This window comes from Pterocles gutturalis, unplaced genomic scaffold (genome assembly GCF_000699245.1).
Source record: "Pterocles gutturalis isolate BGI_N339 unplaced genomic scaffold, ASM69924v1 scaffold13371, whole genome shotgun sequence".
NCBI classification, from domain to species: domain Eukaryota; kingdom Metazoa; phylum Chordata; class Aves; order Pterocliformes; family Pteroclidae; genus Pterocles; species Pterocles gutturalis.
Genome location: NW_010100694.1, coordinates 25306 through 33719, shown reverse-complemented (window position 1 = coordinate 33719; position 8414 = coordinate 25306).

Below are 8414 nucleotides of genomic sequence, written 5' to 3'. Positions count from 1 at the left end.
AGGGAAAGAAAGGATTATGGTGAAAATTCCCCTTGCTTAAGCTGAGGAAAGGAATTAAATAAGAAAGGATTTCCATTAAAAAGAACAGACTTGCTCCTATTTTGAGTTCTTTATTTTTCCTTGTTTTCTTTTATTTTCTCTTGTTGTGTTTTATTTTTTTCCCCACACTCACTATGCCAGTTATGACGTGACTATAGCAATAAGTTTAGCAAAATCTTTCTGGCTTTCAGTTAAGCACTGCCGTGACAGATTCTGAGACCTGGTTTTATATGTTGAGGAAAGAGAGGTTTGGGTAGGAAAAAAAAGTCGAACCATCTCAAAATCGAACTGTGCTCACATGCTATGAGGTTAAAATGTTGTATGGCCTCTTCCTAATAGCCAACTTGTCTGGCTCAGGATTGAATAGTGTTGATGTTAAAAGGTCTGGTAGGTCTGTTCTTCCAAATAAGATCTGGGTAGTAAAGCAGACAACAGTTCATTCTGAGTGTATAACAGAGTGACACAAAGACAAATAACTTGGTGAAAGAGCCCTGGGAGTGATTGTGGAATTACCTAATTGGGGATAAATAAGAGTAGAGGTCATCAGCATCCCAGCTTTTACTAAATCTAGGTTGACTGCTTAAGAAAGGAAATATCTTTCAAGAAAGTGTGGAATGCTTGCCAAGATGTTAGGTGTTGGAAAAATCAAGGATCATAAAGGGAATTTACATTCTACAGTGTAAAACTGAAGGATAACTGGAAACTTTTCTGATAGCACAACAAACTAAAGAGACAGTCCCTACTGTGCCATCAGAATATAGCAGGTTTAGAGACTGTACAGAGACATTTATTGAAAAACCAAGCGTGAAAAATGCAAATGTGCTCTAATATGTACATGTTCTAACCAGAACAAGCCACATAAATTGAACAAAATCTGACTGGTTGCAAGTAGTTTAAACTTGGTTTATTTGATTGTGTTATGTGGATCTGTGGAAAAAAAAAGAGATTAATTTTACAGACAATAAATGTATCTCTTTAGAACCACATTTAGAAGTTCTCCTCTCTTCTTCCCCCCTGCCAGCATCCCTTCTCCCTTGTATCAATCTTCCCTAGACACTTTCTCCTCCCTTAGTGTGCAGTCACTCAAACCTGACATTAGCTGCAATGGAGAGGATGGGAATTTTGGGGGAGAGGGGGGAGGAGGAGTGAGATAAGAAGGGAGAAAAGAAGCTGAAATAAATGGTTGGAGGAAAAGAAACTCTAAAGTACATTAGCAACTGACTGGAAGTATTCTCTGTCAGTAAGCCTGCTTTAGGAGACTCTACTAATTTCTCCTTCAGTTCCCTTAGGATCTTGTGTGAAATATGTTGAAGGAGTTTGAACTGATGCATATATGAAGCACATTCCCTTTGTGGTGTAAAACAAATAAAAATCAATTTCTCTTCTTTGATTCTGTCACAAAATGTGAGCAAAAATCACTACCTCGGCAGTAAGACCAGGTAAATTTAAGTAAACGATAGAGTGCCATTCAGAGTTAATTTCTCTGTCACGTCGGTTCAGTGTTATACCCAGATTATTTTTTTTTAAATTGATAAATGCTTTTGTGGCCAACGCTGACTTCTGCAATGACTAAATTGATAAGCACTAGCCCACCTACTGTGTTATAACTAAAAGGTAGTAATTTGTGCCAGACAGGGGGGCTTCTTATACCAATAAGCATCTCTGGATACCCCTTCTTGCTTATTGCAGGGACTTTGGGGTGGATGCAGTGTGTAACTTGAGTGGTACGAAGAGGTCTCCTTAATCCTCTGTCCCTCCTGAACAAGTGGCATAGGGAGCAATGCAGCAAATTACCGGTTTGGAGATGTCAGTCACACCGAATTATGAGCCCAGGTAAGATGTTAAACAGGCTTGGTTTGGAGGAGTCAGGCTCCCCTAATGACCCCTATAGAGCTGAAGAGGGTGGACTAATCCATACAGGTTGGGTCCAGGCAGAGCTGGCAAGACTTGCATGAGATTGGCCTGAGGAGCACAGCAAAGCTTTGATTCAAATCCTGGTGAGAGTGGCATTGGGAATGAACCCATGACTATTAAAGAGCTTTGGATCAGGCTTCAGGTAGGTATTGTAAATAAAGTTAGTTTCATTTAGTCCTAACTAGAGAATAACATGTCCAGACAACAAACATACCTCCTATGTGCTTAGGAATTGAAGGGTTTGAATTTTGAGATCTGTTTTTCTTGCGTTTCTTTGGAGTGTGTTCTTTTCTCTGTTGTTGTTGTTGTGTGGTGGATTTTCATTGGAAAAGGACCAATCTTTCAGACCAACCTTTCATTGCTGCACAAGGAAAAGCCAGGTGGGTAGTCTCTCTAAGATGTGGGAGAAAAAGAAAGACTATGGTTCTTGCTGCAGTCGAGGTCCAAAGTTGAAATTTTGATCTTCAGCAGTCAGTACCATTATCTGAACTAGCGAGAGTGTGCATGTGTGCTTGGGGGAACCTGAGTCTGAAGAGAGAAGGTAAAGAGAGCAGTAAAAAAAGAAGTGGAGAATTAAACTGTCAGTCAGACTTAAGTTGCTTTTATCTATTAAATAGCAATTTAAATAGTAACATACAAGTATTTCACAGTCTGCTTTTCAACAAACTTTTTTTTAAACAGTGAGACAGTGCTGATGTGATTATGGCAATAAATTATTATGGGCTAAAAAAAGAGAAGAATTACACTGCATTTTGAATACTGTAAAACTTACAGTAAGTCTGTGGTTTCAATACCAGTAAATAGCTCTTATTATATTACAGAATAAGCATTCTTTGTTTGGAGACTGAAGGCAGAAATTAAAAAATATGGTTCATATATGAAAACATTTTTTAAAAAAGTCTCATAAGGTCATATTACTGCAGTGAAACAGCTGAAACCAAAAAAGCTCAACAAGGACCCTATTTCAGGGTATGATGAGTGGTGTGATGGAGCAAGCTAGATGACTGTATATTGCACCAAAAGCAGCGAAATATGAACCAGGTGATTTCAGATCCACTGCTCTGCATGGGCTACATCACTGCTGTGACAGCAGGCCTTTGCTCATGGCTTGGGGCATACAGAATGATCAGTCCCTTAAGCTGTTACACATTGATGCTTAGGTCTACCAAGACTTAGCATAGTCACCTTATTTCCCTTGGCATCACAATGCTATTTATTGCACAAGTCCAAGGTCTTGTCTCCAGGCTGTGCTGACCTGTCTCTCATTTAAACAGTCCTGTTATGCCAAATGGTAGTACGAGTGCCCAAAGGGATTGTCATGTCAAAAGGTCTCCTGAAATATCTTGTGCTTGGATATAGCGATGATGACTGACTCTGGGAGGATCTAGCTCGAGTGCTGCAGAGAGAACTGGCTTTTCCCAGTGGTCAGGTGTTGAGATCATTGTGAAAAAGGTGGCAACATGTTTATTGAGCACTAGATCGTTTTGAGGTCCTACTGAAATACTGCTCAGTGCCTTAGATTGCTCATGGGTTTGTAGGAGGGAGGTACGCCTGGCTTGCAACCAGACTGCTGGCATGTAATTATCCTTACCCTTGTGCAATACTGCTGCAACTGTAAATAACTGCTGTGGTACTCCTACAGCCCCTGAGGCCTCAATGTGACACTTGGCCAAGAAGAGCTTGGGTTTGATAAACCCTCAGGCTGGGTGCCAGCCCTTTCCTGGAAAGGTGTAGGAGGGACATGTTGAGGACCTGGCCTGTGTGAGGAGGTGAGAGAGGGATTCAGCCACTGCAGGCACAACTGAAGTGGCACTGAGCTATCTCGGGATGGAAACTGTGCATGGGATTCAGCTCCATGTTAAAACACAAACTAAGATTTCTCTTTTACTCTGATTGTATTATTAATGTTGAAAAGTCTCAACAAAGATGTTAATCCACTCTGTGTGTCAGTACTACCTTAGTTCATTTGAAGTGCCTTGAATTTAATTAATTCTTTTAAAAAAAGAGACCATCTATTCCTGTAGTAACTCATGCAACAAGATTGAAAGTGTGTACAATCATGCTGATGAGGTACTGAGACCATTGCCATTGGAAAGAGGCCTGTGTAAATCTGTAGGTCTGTAGTAGAGTCTGCTGGCTGTGGTAGAGGAAACTTCTCACTTGTGTTGAACTGCATGACTTGTGCTTGACTGGAGTACTGGGAGGAGTTGGATTTACATCTTGGAAAAGAAGAACATTTGGTCTGGATAGAATGATGTGGCAGATATGATGGTGTACCTCTGATAATGTTTCCATTCTCATGGAAAGTAAGTGGAGACTGTTGCATTCCCTTCTTAAATGCACATTGTTCCTACTATCATTTTTCTTTAGTGGATTTGTGTATCCTCTAGAGTTATATTACACAGAGGAAGCCTTTTATAAACAGTCATCTCTCTTTGAGTCCCCTGAAAATGTTGCAAATAGCTAATGTTTTGTGCCTGCAATGGATCAATCACTGAATGACAAGAGACTGATTGGTCCTTTTAGTTGCCATTAAGTACAGCAGAGTCTGAAAACTGACCAGATTTTTGTAAGAACTAGCAAAAGCTACACCCTTCCAAGAGCATTCTCTGTTCATTTGAATGATAAGTATTATTTTTAGTCAGTGAGGGTTTGGCAAAATTTGGTCTATAGTACATTACTAATTCTGCAAGTGAAATGCCAAGTAGACTGTTCATTATGCTTATTTCTAAATCCTTTTAGAAACACTGAGATTTTGCTTTGAGACTTTCCCTAGATAGAGAAATAACTACATTTGCAGCTAGCAAGGGTGGTTTCCCATAGACTCCAGAGAACTTCACAGAGGAAAAAAAAGAATGTTACCTTTCTGATTACTTTCATCTTCACAGGCGCAGGGAGGAAAATCATAAAAGCATGGTACAGACTGGGGGCAAATGAACAAGAGAATTGAATGAGATGTGAAAAAAAATAAGGCAATAAGATTCAATAAGACCACCATGATTTGTTTCTGTCTTACGAGTTTTAATTTCTGTGTTAAGAAAAACTGAGAGGCCAAGGAATAGCCCAGACTGAAGTAAAAACCATACTGAGTCCTTTCCTCAACAGATGAAGGAGAATAACTCAATTAACTTTAACATTCTTTTTTTTTTTCTTTTAAGATAAATTTTCACTTGTTTTCCTATGGTAGGCCATCTTTTCATTAGTAATGTAAAATGCTATGCATGTATTTGGTTCTCTCTTTGCTTAATATGTTATGCTTATATCTTTGCTTATATGTACCTTGTAAGCTGAGGCTCCATTAGTCTTGTTTTCCTGGCTGTCTTTCAGACTGAGAATTATGAGGTTAAACCTTCTTTAGTTTCCTTTCCTGACCCTTTGGGGTGAAATCCTGGCTCCATCAAGGTCAATGCCAAAGCTGGTGTTGACTAAAGTGGGACTTGAATCCTCTTATGAAAAGAGGGTGGGATAAGGGGCAGAGAGAGACATTTTCAAGTAAACACTGCCAGAAAATTTTTTCCTATATGTATATTTTAGGGCAGTTCAGATGTATAAAAAAAAATTATTTAGACGCCTCTGAATAGTTTTGAAAGAGTGGAGCTGCAACATGCTAATCATCTAATAATGGCTAACAACTAATCATCCAATAATGACCACTGGCCACTTAAATGTAAGAAAATAATTAAATTATTTTCTGAATCGAGGCAATGATGTCTTTTGAATTGTCCTACACATTTGGTTTTAACTAGATCAGGCTTTGGCAAATGCTTAAAATATTGTGTTGATAGGCTTTCATTCGTATTTTAAAAAGAATTGTTACTATTTGCTCTTCATTTCTAGTATGCATCCTTAAGAGGTGGACACTGGAAGGCAGGAGAAGGAAAATGTTTTCCGTGGAAAGAGTAGCAGAGTTGAGATATCAACAATCTCAAAGACATGCAGAAAAACTGTACCGTTTAGCTGTGATGGCTTTTATTTTTCATTATTCTTTCATGGTATTGCAATGAGGAGATGAATAGAAAATGCTTCACTTAACACAATGACTGTGAGCAAGTTCTGTTAAGAATTAATATTACCTGTTCTTTTGTAACAGTAAAGTAGCTGGATCACTTTGCCACTTCTATTTTTTTAATCACTTTTTCCAGAACTGAGGAGCATAAATCAGGTATTTGGCAACTTCCAACAACAATCAACTGATCAGTTTGACAGGCCTAGAAAAAGAAGAAATCTTTTGACACCTATTATTCATCTAGAATTATTAGACTGAACAAGCCTGAACAAGAAGGTGTATGATTGGCCAAATAATTTGGAGAAGTGTAATGTAAAATATCAAGAAGTAACAGCAACCATCACCTAAATGGCATGGTAGATTGGCATCATGGCACTGTTAAGCCAAATCATCATTCTGCGAGGTTTGCATTGAGGTGGAAGGTGTATTACTGTAATTAAATAAAGTATACAGAAGAGTGAGGGAAAACCCCAAGTCCCTTATTGAAAGTATATGGTGCCAGTTGAGACTAGAAGAATCTAAAAAAAGGATTTCTAGAGCACATTTAAATTACTGGATGTTGCAAATGTTTGTGAATTTTTCTCCTAACTTATATTAAACAGTAATATTTTAAAATAAGTTCTTTATTTAATACCACCTTAGATCTTAAGGTGCTGCAGGTTCTTACATACAGACTCTGTGATGATTTCTGCTCCCCCCCCCCATTTAAAAACAAAAATAAGGAACTTCTGTCTTTACCTTAGCAGTAATAATAGCAATAAACCTGGAAGATGAAACTTCCTAATGGCTTGAAAACAGATCAGGTGCTGAATAAAAGAATTTCAAAAAAAAGTGAAAGTATTGTAAAAGTTTTGTTGCTGCTGTTTGGTACCTATTTAACTCCCTTGGAGAAACTTTAAAAACCATGAAGAGATGAAGGGTAACTTTAAAGAATAGATTCTTTCAGCCTTCAGGAAGAATATTTTTCCTTGTTTTCTTCAGTGCTTTGAAATCTAGGACCCAAATCTTCTGTGCCCCCAGAGTATAGCACATCGTAGCTTTTTATGATATGAGTCCAGTCCAATTGACTTGAAGGGAACCAGGGCTTTGTCTTTTTTTTTTTTTCTTTTTAACTTTCCATAACGGCTGACATTCTTCTTAATGGAGCCCAAAGGAACTCTTATGTTTATACAGAGCTTTCATCAGCCTATGTAACTATTTCCCACACTAATCAATGTTATCTGCTTCTGAGGGAAAAGAGCTCTTGATTGTGGGATTTTGGGAGGGATGGAGGTGTGTGTTTGTTTTTGAAGATGCGCAGATAAGTCTTTATTAATATTCTTGGATTTAATGGCTGTCGGGTTGTTCTGTGCTGGATGGGTCTTATTTCTGATTTTCATTATTTTACTATCCATATCACTGAGGGGAGAAAGGCTTGCCAGTCTTCTCTGTTAATGTTTCATTGGAAGTAGAATGCTTAATAAATGCAGACATAATTATGTCCAAATGCACTAATTATGCTATTTTTAATTCTGGTTCATAGTTTTTAACATTTCTGTGGCAAAACCACTGCTGTGTCTATCCAAAGAGTGATTTTCTTTATTCTAGGGGTATAGTGAACAGAAATACGTCATTAAGACCACTGTGCCTTCAAGAATGTTAGGGGACAGTATAGCTACATCAGCAGCTTTTTTGTATTGTTCTTGTATAAATGCAAAATAATAGTCCCTGCGTCTTACTGTATTATATATAAATATCATATACAGTGAGACATCCCAAAGATGTGATTTGAACATTCACATGAAAGGGATAAATTTAATAAAATCCATAGGTCTTAACTCTGATTTGAATGGGACAAGATAAGCATCAAATAATTGCAGTAAAACAGATGAAGAGCAGATGTTTTCATTTCTAAACTGTTTGATGTACTACCATCACAGAGTATAGCTTGCTTTCTTCAGGAAAGTCCCACACTAGAGTTGTATATTACAATAAGAATTAAAATAATGGGTAAAATTAATCTTGTATTTGAGCCAAACAGTTGACTTCAGTGTCCATGCAGGTAAATATGCAGTGACCTTACTGCTCAGTAGATGAATGAAGGAGATGAGTCATTTAGATTCTTGTGTGAGTTTATAAAATGTCAAAATATACCAGACTGGCTCTGATTTATGCTAGGACAGTACTATTACAGTGGTTCAGGTCAGAATTTGTTCTTCCCCAGCTCCTGATGGCTCTGACTCCCATTCTGAAACAGTGTTTTTCTTAACCTATCAGCTTCTAACCGTAGTGAAGGGCTCATGTGTCTTTTCCAAAGCTTGCATGTGGGATCTTCTTGGCCCCAAGTGTTTGTGCTGAAGGGCTGGGGAGCTAAGAGCTACTGTGAGTGTTTGCATGCATACATGGGCAGCTGAACATGTATAAATACTGCACAGACAGCTGTACCTCTAACCTGAGTCTAACTCCAGCTAATCTA